Genomic DNA, 13,153 nt, shown 5'->3' on the forward strand with positions numbered 1-13,153 from the left:
AAGGAAATAATAAAAATCAGAGCAGAACTAAATGAAATATAGAACAAAAAACAATAGAAAAAAATTAATGCAACAAAAAGCTGGTCCTTTAAAAAGATTAATAAAGTTGACACCCCCTTGGCGAGACTCAATATGATACAAAGAGAACGGTCACACATAAACAAAATCAGAAAATGAAAGACGGAAGTTATCACGGATACGACAAAAATGCAAAGTATCATCCAAGAATACTATGAAAGACTATATGCCACTAAATTCAATAACCTAGAAAAAATGGACAAGTTCTTAGAAACATATAGCCTTCCTAGGCTGAATCACAAAGAACTGGAAAACCTAAATAGACAGATCAACAGTAAGGAGATTGAACCAGTCATTTGAAACCTTCCCAGAAGTAAAGTCCAGGACCAGATGGCTTCACTAGTGAATTCCACCAAACATTTGAAGAGGATCTAATACCTGTCCTAGTCAAACTCTTCCAAAAAATTGAAGAACTGACAATACTCCCTTACTCATTTTACGAGGCCAACATTACCCTGATACCAAAATTTATAATGTCTTCGGTACTTTGATGGGGATTGCATTGAATTTATAGATGGCTTTCAGTGGTGTGAACATTTTAACAATATTCTTCCGATCCATGAACATGGATCTTTTCATTTGTTTGTGTCTTCTTTCATATCCTTCAGCAAAGTCTTGTAGTGTTTTGTTGTACAGATCTTTCACCTCTTTGGCTACATTTATTTCTAGGTATTTTATTGTTGTTGATGCTAAGGTGAATGGGATAGTTTTTTGTGTTTTTTTCTGTTTTATTTTTAGTGTATAGAAACACAACTGATTTCTACATGTGAATTTTATATCCTCCAATTTACTAAAATTTTTAATTAGTTTCACAGTTTTCTGGTTGACTATTTGGGATTTTTGTATATACAAACTCATATAATCTGCAAGTAGCAACAATTTAACTTCTTCCTTTCATGTTTGAAGGTATTCTACTTCTTTGTCTTGACTAATTGCTCTAGTATGCTTTGTTTTCCCTTTTTCTTGTTTTGAAAATATATTCTAAATATTTACTTTGTGGTTACCATGAGGTTTTAATAAAGCATTGCATAGGTAAAACAGTCTATTTTATACTCATATTAAATTATCTTCATTTAAAATGGCATGTGTAAAATGGCTCCACCATTTACTCATTCCTTTTTATTTTTTTGATGTCACAATTTTTTTTTATGTTGTGTGTTTATTAACAAATTATATAAGTTGTAGTTATTTTAATACTTTTTCCCCTTAACCTTTATGCTATAGTTAAGTAGTTCACAGACCACCCCTATATAAAGTTATAGTTTTCCAGTTCTGTTTTTTGGGGTTTTTTTAGTTTTTTTTTTGTTGTTGTTGTTGTTGTTGTAGTTGTTGTTTTACTTTTTCCAGTATGTTGTGTAGTTTCATATGTTTTCATGTCACTAACTAGTGTCTTTCAATTCAGCTTGAAGAACTTTTTTTCAAGGCAGATCTAGAGGTGATAAATTTCTCTGGGAAAGCCGTTATTTATTCTTCATAGCTGAAGGATGACTTTGCCAGATAAAATATTCTTGTCTATTAATTTTCATCTTTCAACATTTTAAATATATCATGCCACTCTCTCCTGACTTATAGAGATCTGTAGAGAAATCTACTGATAATTAAATGGGGGTCCCTTTGTAGGTTATTTTCTTTTTTACTCTGGCTGCCTTTAAGGATCTTTCTTTATCATTGATTTTTTTTTTAATTTGGTAGAAGTAAAATAGAATATTCAAATTTATTATATGCAAGAGACGTTATGGACTGGGACTAGTCTCAAAAGATAAAAATAGTTCATGCATTTATTTAAAAAAAACATTTATTGAGCATTCTAGGTGCTGGGAATGTGATAGTGAGCAAATGCAGAATAGTAAGTTTTTGCTCTTGGAGAGCTCTAATAGTGGGATGTAAGATCAATAGTTTATACTGAGAAGTTATATGAAGGAAAAGTGCTTTCAGATGGAAAAAGTGGTAGAACTGGTATGATGAAATCTGTAGGAGGAGCAGTCAGAGAAAGGCAGGAGAGCAGTTAAGACTTCACTGTGCAAAGGCCCTGGGGCTAGGACCCCTGGTATGTTAGTAGAGTCAACTTAGATCACTGTGGAGTAGGGGAAGGGTGAGAGGCAATGTACCAGCAGGAAGCCAGGGAAAGATTTTTAGTACAGAGGATGGGAGAGATGGGAGGCATGATCAGATTTACTCAAATTGAATCTGAGAAACATTTAATGAGAGAAGAGAGGTAGAAGAAGTGAGATAGTAAGAAGGAAGCAGTAAACACCCAGTTAGGCATGAAGAGGAAAGAGCTGGTGAGGATCAAAGTTTGCAAACGCGACAGACATGAAAGGCCTTATCGCAAAGACGTGTTGCTTTTACAGGCTGGGCCTCCAATTTTCACCATGCTTGTAACTATGCCCAATTCCTGGTTTAGGAAATGGTAATTCTTAAGAAAATAGAGAAGATACTGAAGTAGAACTTGAAATAAGGTCTCTATTTTCTTGAACAGAATGCGAGGTTTAAGTTCTAAAGTAGCTCAGTTTCTTCCTTCATCTGCTGCTGCCTTTCTTCACGTTGATTTTTTTTCTAATGCTGATTGAAAATTTACAAATGTGTCTTCAATCTACAGTCAAAAAGTGAAGTCCCAATTTTTTCATAGTCTGATTCTGAAGTAGTATCATCCATGAGTCTTTCCTGAATCAAATGAAGTTTGTCAAATATTTCTTCAAAAAAATCATTAAAAAGTCCCTTTTCCTTACATTTCTTAAGAAGAGCAACTCTCACAATTTCATCTCTGTCTGCCATCCTCCCTTCACTTGTTTTATAGATCTGTTTAATGTCATTTATTGTTTTGAGTAGCTGTACTGAGAATGCCTGTTGGGAGACCTTTCTACCTTGCTCTTTTTTCTTTTCTCTGCTTGTCTTCATGTAGTCTTCTGATTGTACTGAAGGTGGCAGACACCAAAGGCTTTACTGAGAGTAGGTCATTTTGAGTTTCTCTCGATGGATCATGTTGTTGGCTCTGTAAATTCCTTCAGATCCAGTGTGTAGGACTGCGTGGTCATTCTTGGCACAGAAAAAGTGGTAATTATTGACACAAGCTTTTTTCACCACATCCCACAGTGGCTTGTCTTTTACCACAAAATATGCATTTCAATCTCCTTCCTCTATAAATTTGTTTCTCTACTGTTTGCACATCAAAATTTCTATCATGATTACATGGATCGTGATCTTCACATTACACAAGTGGTGAAGAATACAGTAAACAATTTTCATGAGCAGCTATATTCTCTGATTGCTCAAAGTACAGGACACTACACTCAAGGTCTTTGGAAAAGATTACCACATGTCATTTTTTTCCCTTCTTTTCTTCAAGCTGAAACACACCTGTGGTGTAGAGGAATAATACATCTTGTGCCTCAGACCATTTGGTGCTGTGGGCCAAGTCAGACATGGGCAGTGTTGCTGGGTCCATGGCTGCACTCTCAGTGGCCCCAGGAAGACTGCATCTATCATTAATTTTTTTGATAATGTCAATATACTGTGCCTTTAAGAATGCCTTTTTGCACTAAGATAATAGGGTGTTCTATGAAATCTGTAGACTTGTATGTCCAAGTCTTTTCTCATATTTGGGAAACTCTCAACTATTATTTATTTAAATAAAGTCTCTGCCCTCTTCTCTATCTGTTCTACTTAGGGAATCCCAATTATTTGGATATTAACTCTTCTGATATAATCTGATAGCACTCATGGGGTTTCTCCACTTTTTATAAGTCTTACTTCTCACTCCTCTTCTAACTGAATTATTTCTATATTCTTATGCTCCAAGTTATTTATTGTACCTTTTACCTAGTCTGCTGTGATTTCTCTATTGCACTTTTTAAATTTTAAATATATATTTAAAAATTTTTTATTACTTTTAAGTGTACAAAACAACATAGTGATTAGACATTTATATACCTCACAAAGTAATAATCCCAATAAGTCTATTACCCATTTGACACTGTACATAGTTATTAGAAAATTACTGACTATATTCCCTATGCTGTACTGTATAACCTTGTGACTATTTTATTTAATTATAGTTGACATTCCATATTATTTTATATTAGTTTTGGGTAATCAGCATAGTGCACAGACATTTATATAATTTATGAAATGATCCTCCTGATAAATGTAGTATCCATCTGACACTATATATAGTTTTTAAAATATTATTATCTATATTCCCATACTGTACTTTACATCCTGTGACTCTTTTGTAACTACCAGTTTATACTTCTTAATCCCTTCACCATTCTCACCCAGGCCCCCAACCTACCTTCCATCTAGTAACCATCAGTTTGTTCTCTGTATCTATAAATCTATTTTTGTTTTCCTTGCTCATTTATTCTGTTATTTAGATTCCATGCATAAGGGAAATCATATGGAATTTGTTTTTCTCAGTCTGACTTATTTCATTTAGCATAATGCCCTCTAGGTACATCCATATTGTTGCAAATGGTAATATTTCTATTTTTATGGCCAAGTAATATTCCATTATATATATGTATCACATTTTCTTTATCCAACCATCTACTTATAGGTATTTTGGTTGCTTCCATATCTTGCCTACTGTAAATAGTGCTAAACTACTTGGGGGAATCAGGGAGCATGATACTTCCAACTTTGTTTTTCTTTCTCAAGATTGCTTTGGCTATTTATGGTATTTTGTAGTTCCATACAAATGTTAGGATTATTTATTCTAGTCCTGTGAAAAATGCCATTGCTATTTTGATAGGGATTGCATTGAATCTATAGATTGCTTTGTGCAGTATGGACATTTTAATGGGTTAATTATTCCTATCTATGACCATGGTATATATTTCCATTTATTTATATCTTCTCCAATTGTTCTCTTCAATGTTTTATAATTTTCTGAGTACAGGTCTTTACTTCCTTGGTTAAATTGATTCCTAAGTATTGTATTTTTCCCTTGATGCAATTGTAAATGGGATTGTTTTCTTAATTTTTCCTTCTGATAGTTTGTTATTGATGTATAAATATGCAACCAATTTCTGAATATTAACTTTGTGTTCTGCTACTTTAAAAAATTCATTTATTAGTTCTAATAGTTTTTTGGTGGAATCTTTGGGGTTCTCTCTATATAATACCATGTCATCTGCAAATAATGACAGTTTTAATTCTTCCTTTCCCATTTAGATGTCTTTTATTTCTTTTTCTTGTCTGAATACTGTGGCTAAAATTTCCAGTACTCTGTTGAATAAAATTGGTGAAAGTGGGCATCCTTGTCTTGTTCCTGATTTTAAGGAGAATGCTTTTAGCTTTTCCCTATTGAGTATGATGTTAGCTGTGGTATTGTCATATATGGCCTTTATTATGTTGAGATAGGTTCTCTCTCTTTCCAATTTGCTGAGAGTTTTTATCATAAATGATGCTGGATATTATTCACAGTTTGTTCTGCATCTATTGATACAATTATAAGATTTTTATCCTTCATTTTCTTTATGTGGTGTATCTCATTAATTGATTTGTGGATATTGAAACAAACTTGCATACCAGAAATAAGACCCACTTGATCACGGTGTGTGATCCTTTTAATGTATTGCTTAATTTTGTTTGCAAATATTTTGTTGAGGATTTTTGTTTCTATGTTCATCAGGGATATTGGCCTATAATTTTCATTTTTTGTAATGTCTTTGTCTGGTTTTGGAAAGGGTATATTGGCCCTGTCTAAACGGCTTGGGAGCCTGCCTTCCTCTTGAATTTTTTGGAATGGTTGAGAAGAATTGGTGTTAATTCTTTTTTGAATGTATGGTAAAATTCACCTGTGAAGCCATCTGGTCCAGGACTTTTGATTGTTGGTAGCTCGATTACAGATTCAATTTCATTAGTAGTAATTGGTCATTTCAGATTTTCTGTTTCTTCTGGATTCAACCTTGGAAGATTGTATGTTTCTAGGAATTATCCATTTCTTCCAGATTGTACAATTTGTTGGCGTGTTATTGTCTGTAGTATTTTTCTTAAACTCTTTTGTATTTCTGTGCTGTCTTGTCATTTCTCCACTTTCATTTCTGGTTTTATTTATTTGGGGTCTCTCTCTCTTTTTTCTTGATGAGTCTGGTTAAAGGTTTGTCAATTTTGTTTATCTTTTGAAAGAACCTACTCCGTTTTATCGAAATTTTATTGTATTCCAGCCTGTATTTCATTTATTTTCACTTGAATCTTTATTAATTTCTTCCTTCTACTCACTTTGGTCTTTGTTTGCTTTTTTTGTTTTCTTTTCCAGTTTCCTTCCTTAGGTCTAACGTTAGATTGTTTATTTGAGATTTTTGTTGTTTCTTGACGTAGGCCTACATTGCTATGAATTTCCCTCTCAGGAGTGCTTTCACTATGTCTCATAGATTTTGGGTCTTTGTGTTTTTATTTTTATTTGCCTTAAAATGTACGTTTTGATTTCATCCTTGATTTCATTGTTCACCTTTTCACTGTTTATTAGCATGTTATTTAGCCTCCCTGTATCTCTGTGTTTTTTAGTTTGTTTTTTTTTTTTATTTGCAGTTGATTTCTAGTTTCATACTATTGGGGTCAGAGAAGATGCTTCATATGATTTCAATCTTCTTAAATGTATTGAGGTTTGTTTTGTGGCCTAACTTATGGTCTGCCCTGCAAAATGTTGCATGTGTACTTAGAAATAATTCTGCTCTTTTGACGTGAAATGTTCTAAAAATGTCAATTAAATCCATCTGCTCTACTGTGTCCTTTAAGGCCATAGATTCCTTGTTGATTTTCTGTCTGGAAGCTCTGTCCATTGGTGTCATTGGGGTATTAAAGTCCCCTACTATAACTGCATTACTGTCAGTCTCTCCCTTTATGTTGGTCAATATTTGTTTTATATATTTATGTGCTCCTATTTTGGGTGCATTGATGTTTACTAGTTTTATGTCCTCTTGGATTGACCCCTTTATCATTTTGTAATGTTGGGTTTTTTTTTTTTGTCCTTTATGTTACTCTTCATTTTAAAGTCTATTTTGTCTGATATAAGTATTGCTACACAGCAAATTTTTTTTTTGCTTCCATTTACATATAACTTTCCATCACTTTACTTTCAGTTTACCTGTGTCTTTCAATCTGAGGTGGGTCTCTTGTAGACAACGTATGTATGGGTCTTGTTTTCTTATCCATTCAGCTACCCTAAGTCTTTTGATAGGAACATTTAATCCATTTACACTTAAAGTGATTACTTATAGGTACATATTTATTGCCACTTTTTATTTATATTTTTGATTTTTGTTGTTGTTGCTGTTAGTTTTTCCCCTTCTTCTTCTTCAAGAAGTCCCTTTAAGATTTCTTATAATACTGGGTGGTGCTAATAAATTCCTTTAGCCTTTTCTTGTCTGGGAAATTCTTTTCATCTCCTTCAATTTTAAATGATAGCTTTGCTGGGTAGAGTAGTCTTGGTTGTAGGCCCTTGTTTTTCATCACTTTGAATATTTCCTTCCCTCACATCTGGCCTGCACAGTTTCTGTTGAGAAATCAGCTAATGGTCTCTGGAGTTTTCTTGTAAGTAACTAGTTGTCCTTCTCTTTCTGCTTTTAGGATTCTCTCTTTGTCTTTAACCTTTGGCATTTTAATTATAATGCATCTGGTGTGAGCCTGTTCTTGTTCATCTTGTTTGAGACTCTCTGCACTTTCTGGCCTTGTATGTCTATTTCCTTTGCAGGGAAGTTTTCAGTCATTATTTCTTCAAATAGTTTCCCGATCCCTTCCTCCCTCTCTTCTCCTTCTGGTACTCCTATCATACAAATGTTGTTATGCTTGATGTTGGCCCAGAGGCCCCTTAAAGTATCCTCATTTCGAGGGATTCTTTCTTAATTTTGCTTTTTTGATTGGGGGTTTCCTGCTACCTTAAATTCTAAATTGCTGATGGGATTCTCTGCTTCATCTAATCTGCTATTGATTCCTTCTAGTGTATCCTTCATTTCAGTTATTATATTCTTTATTTCTGACTTGTTCTTTTTCATGGTTTCTATGTCCTTCTTTATGCTTACTATTCTTTGTTGAAGTCTCACTAAGCTCCTTAAGCATTCTTATAACCAGTGTTATAAATTATGTCTCTGGTAAGTTTTTTGCCTCCATTTCATTTAGGTTTTTCCTTTTTTTTTTTTTTATTATTCTGGAGGTTTCTCCTGTTCTTTTACTTGGGACATGTTTCTTCTTTTCCTCACTTTGGATGCCTCTCTTTGCTTGCTTCTCTGTATTGGTTAGATCTCCTATGTCTGTCAGTCTTTGCTACATGGCTTTATGTAGTAGGTATCCTATGCAGTCCAGTGGCACATAGTGGATCATCTGTGCATGTGTTCCAGGAGTTTCCATTGCTTGTTGTGTGTGTATCCTCCTATTGTCGTTGAGCCTTTGTTGTCATGCAGCAGCCTAACCATCTGTCCCCTCGTGCCTATCTCTAAAGAAAGAAGAGTCTGTGAGACTGTTCCTTTCATGGACTTTGCTTCTCCTTTGTGCTTACACTTCATGTCTCTCTGTTTGGCCCCCAAAAGACAGTTGGTCAGCCAATGATGGGTAAGATTCCTCATGGGAGGAACAACCCAAACCAGGTGGAACCATGTGGGGACCACCAGGAGAACTCACAGGGTCGACAGAGGTGGGCAAAGCCCCCCACTTTCCCCCAGCTAAGGAGAGCTTCTGCCTATGTGGCTATATTCCTTCCCACAATCTGCTTGGGAAGTGAGCCAATGATGTGATAACATCACTTCTCCTTCCATTCTTATCAATAAGTTTCAGCATAAAGGATTTGTCCCTGGGGAGGGACATACCATAATTGTTAAGACATCATGGGACTTTTTTTTCCGGCTGTTTGCAGGCAAGGATGATTGATTTGAATCAGTTTTCTGGTATGATGTATGAGACTCACAGACTCTGGAGAAAACAATACTACTTCCTTGTGTGTATATCAATGAAAGCCAGAAGGTGGCCCGATTTGGGGCTCTCAGTCCTTTGAGGCTGGGAGACCCTTGGCCCCCTGTTTCATAACTTTCTTGATTTCTGTTTCTTTCTTAACCCTTTGCCACCCCTTTTCATTCTCTCACTGCCGGTGTTGCGCTGGACGCGATAAGACTTGATTGATTTTAGTGAGTCAGTGGGTTGGATTGCCTTGTAGGCTCACTGGCTGTGAAGACTGGCTACACCCACAGTGCATGAGTTTCTGTGTGGGGGCTGATCCCTCATGAGGAGATTTGGCCCAGTGGTCTCTTGTGCCTGTTGAAACCACCCTTTGGGTTTTCTGGTTGTGGAGCTAATCAGGTATTGCTCTGGTATGATCTGAGGCTGGCCTCTGGGTATGTTCTTTCTCATGCTTCTTGGGAGGGGCTCCCATGCAGGCCAATTTCAGCCTTACCTGGGACCAACCCAGGGTTACCTGGTAGGAGGTACAAAGCTACATGCAAATGGTTGCTGCCTGTGTTGGACCTGGAGGCATGTGGGGGTGGCCTAGCTCTGAACAGAGGCCAGCTGCTACCAATATTGTGCCTGAGGCAGTTTAGCAAATGGCCAAGGGCTTCCCTAGTCCTGTTGCCACCTGCAGCTGCCCACAAGGCTCTGCCATTGAAAGATCCTCTTTATGTGCATGGCCAGGGCTTATTGAATCAGTTTTGATAGTGCTGCCAGTGATGCCACCCTAGCTTGGTGGGGTGAATTCCTACTGAGTCAAAGTGTGTGGCCAGTGTTTTTTTTTTTTTTTTTTTTTTTTTTTTTTACAAATTTAATGCAGATTCAGTTTTTGCTCCAGTGCTCAGCCTATGGCCACTTCACAAAAGGCCCAGAGAATACCACAATAAGCTCACCTTGGGATGACAGATCCCAGAGAGCTGTCCCAAGAAAGGCTGCAATGCAAGCTAGGGATGACTACTTGCCATCAAAATTTTCCAGGCTGCCAGTGGCCCTCCCCTGCTGTATAAGCCGCCTTCAGCTTATGGGGTGGGGCTGGCTGCCCAGGAGTTGAGAGTGCCCCGGGCAATGCCTCACTAGCTTGGTGGGGCATGGTTCAAGGGAGTTATCAAGGTAGTGAGCACACCTGTGGATTTGACCAGACAAATGGGGTGTCAGATTTGGCCCCTTGGTGGTAGGTTCAACACAGTAAAAATGGCAACCTCCTGTAGGTTATATATGAGACACGCTCCACCTGGGGATAATGGCAGCTGTCCCTCTAGTCCTCATCCTGAAAGCACACAACTTATACTATCCCTGTGTGTCTCTGGTGCCTCTCAAGTTGCTATACCTCTGCTGTAGTCCATGGTGATGCTTGTAAGCGTATGAATCTGAATGCAGGCCCTTGAAGAGGATATCTGGGTTTCCAGCTGCCTGTAGTCTCACCAGGGTGGATAGACAGAATCCTAGCTGATTCTCACTGCCAGATGTTTTGAGGAATACTCTTCCTGGAACAGGACCTCCGTGCTGGGGAGCCGGGTGTGGGGCTGGGACCCCTCACTCCTCAAGCAGTTCCTCAGCTGCTGTTGTGTCCCTCCCAATCCTCAACCATTACCTGTGATTTTGGGGTCAGCCTTTTCACATCTCTTTCAGTCTTGATGTAGCATCTTCTTCATATTCCTAGTTATAGGGGTTTTGTTCAGCTATTCTTCAGATGTTTCTTGAGGTCGACTGTTCTATAATTTAGTTGCAATCTTAATGTGATCATGGGATGCAGCAGATGTAATGTTTACCTATTTCACCATTTTCAAATGTCTCTAATTTTCCCTTTAAATTTTGAAGATTTTGCTCTATTTTCTTTTTTGCTTTCAATGTTACTTTGAGAAATATAATGTCATTCTTATTTGAGTTTTTGCATAAGTTAAGCTTTATTATTCTCAATCTGGAAATGTATAGAATCCTTTTTACCTAAAAATACAATGATGATGAATATGGCTGCAGTTCTTTCTTGTTCTCCTAATTGTTTTGTGTATTGTGGAATATTATTGAGAGAACATATATAAAGCCTTACATTTATGGTTAACTGATATTTAACAAGAGTGTCAGGACTGTTTAATGGGAAAATAATATTGTTTCAATAAATGCTGTTGAAACAACTGGATATCTATACCCAAAAGAAAGAAGTTTGACCCCTATTTCAAAGCATTCATAAAAATTAACTCCAACTAAATCATAAGTCTCAGAGGCTGAAGTGTAACATCTAAAAATAGAAAAATGTTAGAATAAATCATTGGTGCACATTTTCATGAATTTGATTAGGTAATGTTTTCTTAGCTACCACACAAAAGTACAAATGACAAAAGAAAATAAATAGATAAATTGGTTTTATGGACTGCAGTGTGACCTCCAAAACACGTTTTGAAGTCCTAATCTCCATCACTTCCGAATGTGACTATATTGCAGATAAAATCTTCAAGGCAATAATTAAGTTAAAATGAGGTCACCAGTGTATACCTTAATCCACTATGATTGTTGTCTTTATGAAAATAGATTAGGAAACAGATATCTACAGAGGGAAGACCATGTGAAGACAAAGGGAGGGGACAGCTATCTACAATCTAAAGATCAAAGCCTCATAAGAAATCAAGTCTACTGACAACATAATCTTGAACTTGTAGCATCCAGAAATGTAATAATATAAATTATTGTTGTTTAAGTCACCCAATCTGTTATACTTTCTTATGGCATCCCAAGCAAACTAATACAATCAGACTACAACAAAATTAAAATATTTTGCACTACAAATGTTACCATCAAGAAAGTAAAAAGGCAACCCACAGAATTGCAGTAATTCTTTGCAAGTTATATTCCTGAGTAAGGGAATTTCATCTAGCATACATTAAAAAATTCTTATAACTCAATAGTGAAAAGATAAATAATCCAATTGAAAATGGTTGAAGCATCTGATATATGCTTCTCTAAATAAGATACTTGTATGCAAATAGCCAACAAGCACATCAAAAGATGCTCAACATCATTGGCCTTCTAAGAAATGAAAATTAAACTTCAGTTGCAGGAGCCATTGAGGAGCAGCAGCCATAGCTCTGCATTACCCCATGGCCGTAGGCCTCAAGAAGGGCCACAAAGTGACCAAGAATGTCAGCAAGCCGAGGCCCAGCTGTGCCACGGGCGCCTTACCAAACACACCAACTTTGTGTAGCACATGATCCAAGAGTTGTGCGGCTTCGCCCACTATGAGTGGCATGCCATGGAGCTGCTCAAGGTCTCTAAGCACAAGCAGGCCCTGAAGTTCCTCAAGAAAAGGGTGGGGACACACATCTGAGACAAGAGGGAGAGGAGCAATGTCTTTGCTGCCATGAGGAAGGCAGCAGCCAAGAAGAACTGAGCCCCATTCCCTGTGCATGTAATAAAACTTTTTCAGAAAAAAAAAGAAAAGAAACACAAATCAAAACCACAGTGAGATGCTATTTCACACCCACTAATATGGCTCTAATCAAAAAGTTTCATGACATCACATATTGAAGAGTATGTGGAGAAATTGGAAACCTTATACACTGCTCATAAGAATGTAAAATGTTACAGTCACCTTAGAAAAGATGTTGGTAATTTTGCAAAAAGCTAAACATAGAGTTACCATATGACCCAGAAACTTCATTCCTTGGTATATAACCAAGAGAAATGAAAAATTCTCCACAGAAACAAGACTGTACTTAAATGTTCATAGCAACATTATTCATAATAGCTAAAAATTCGATAAATCAACTGATGATAATCAACTGATGAATAGATTTAAAAAATGATATATTTATGCAGTAGAATATCATTTGACAAAAAAAAAATAGAATGAATTTCTGATACAAGCTGCAACATGCATGGAGTTTGAAAATATTATACCAAGTAAAATAAACCAGTAATAAAACATCAAATATTGTGTGAATCTATTTATATAAAAAGGAACAGATTATGCAAATTCATAGAGACAGAAATAGATTATCAGTAGCCCAAGGGTAGTGTATGTAAGGAAATGAGTAGTCACTCAGTGAGTATGGGGTTTTGTAGAAGATAATGAGTATGTCTTAAAACTGATTTTCAAAATCATTGCACATCTCTTAATCTACTTAAAATCACTGAGATTTACACTGAA

The 13,153-nt window shown here is 36.4% G+C and overlaps 2 pseudogenes; one reads left to right on the forward strand and one right to left on the reverse strand.

Annotated features, from left to right (window-relative positions):
• Window positions 1–2,617: 2,617 nt before the first annotated feature.
• Window positions 2,618–3,523, reverse strand: LOC117013749 (PHD finger protein 11-like; annotated as a pseudogene).
• Window positions 3,524–8,621: 5,098 nt separating this feature from the next.
• On the forward strand, window positions 8,622–12,394 carry LOC117013809 (60S ribosomal protein L36-like; annotated as a pseudogene).
• The last annotated feature ends 759 nt before the right edge of the window (window positions 12,395–13,153 follow it).

Source organism: Rhinolophus ferrumequinum, chromosome X, assembly GCF_004115265.2.
Source record: "Rhinolophus ferrumequinum isolate MPI-CBG mRhiFer1 chromosome X, mRhiFer1_v1.p, whole genome shotgun sequence".
NCBI classification, from domain to species: Eukaryota; Metazoa; Chordata; class Mammalia; order Chiroptera; family Rhinolophidae; genus Rhinolophus; species Rhinolophus ferrumequinum.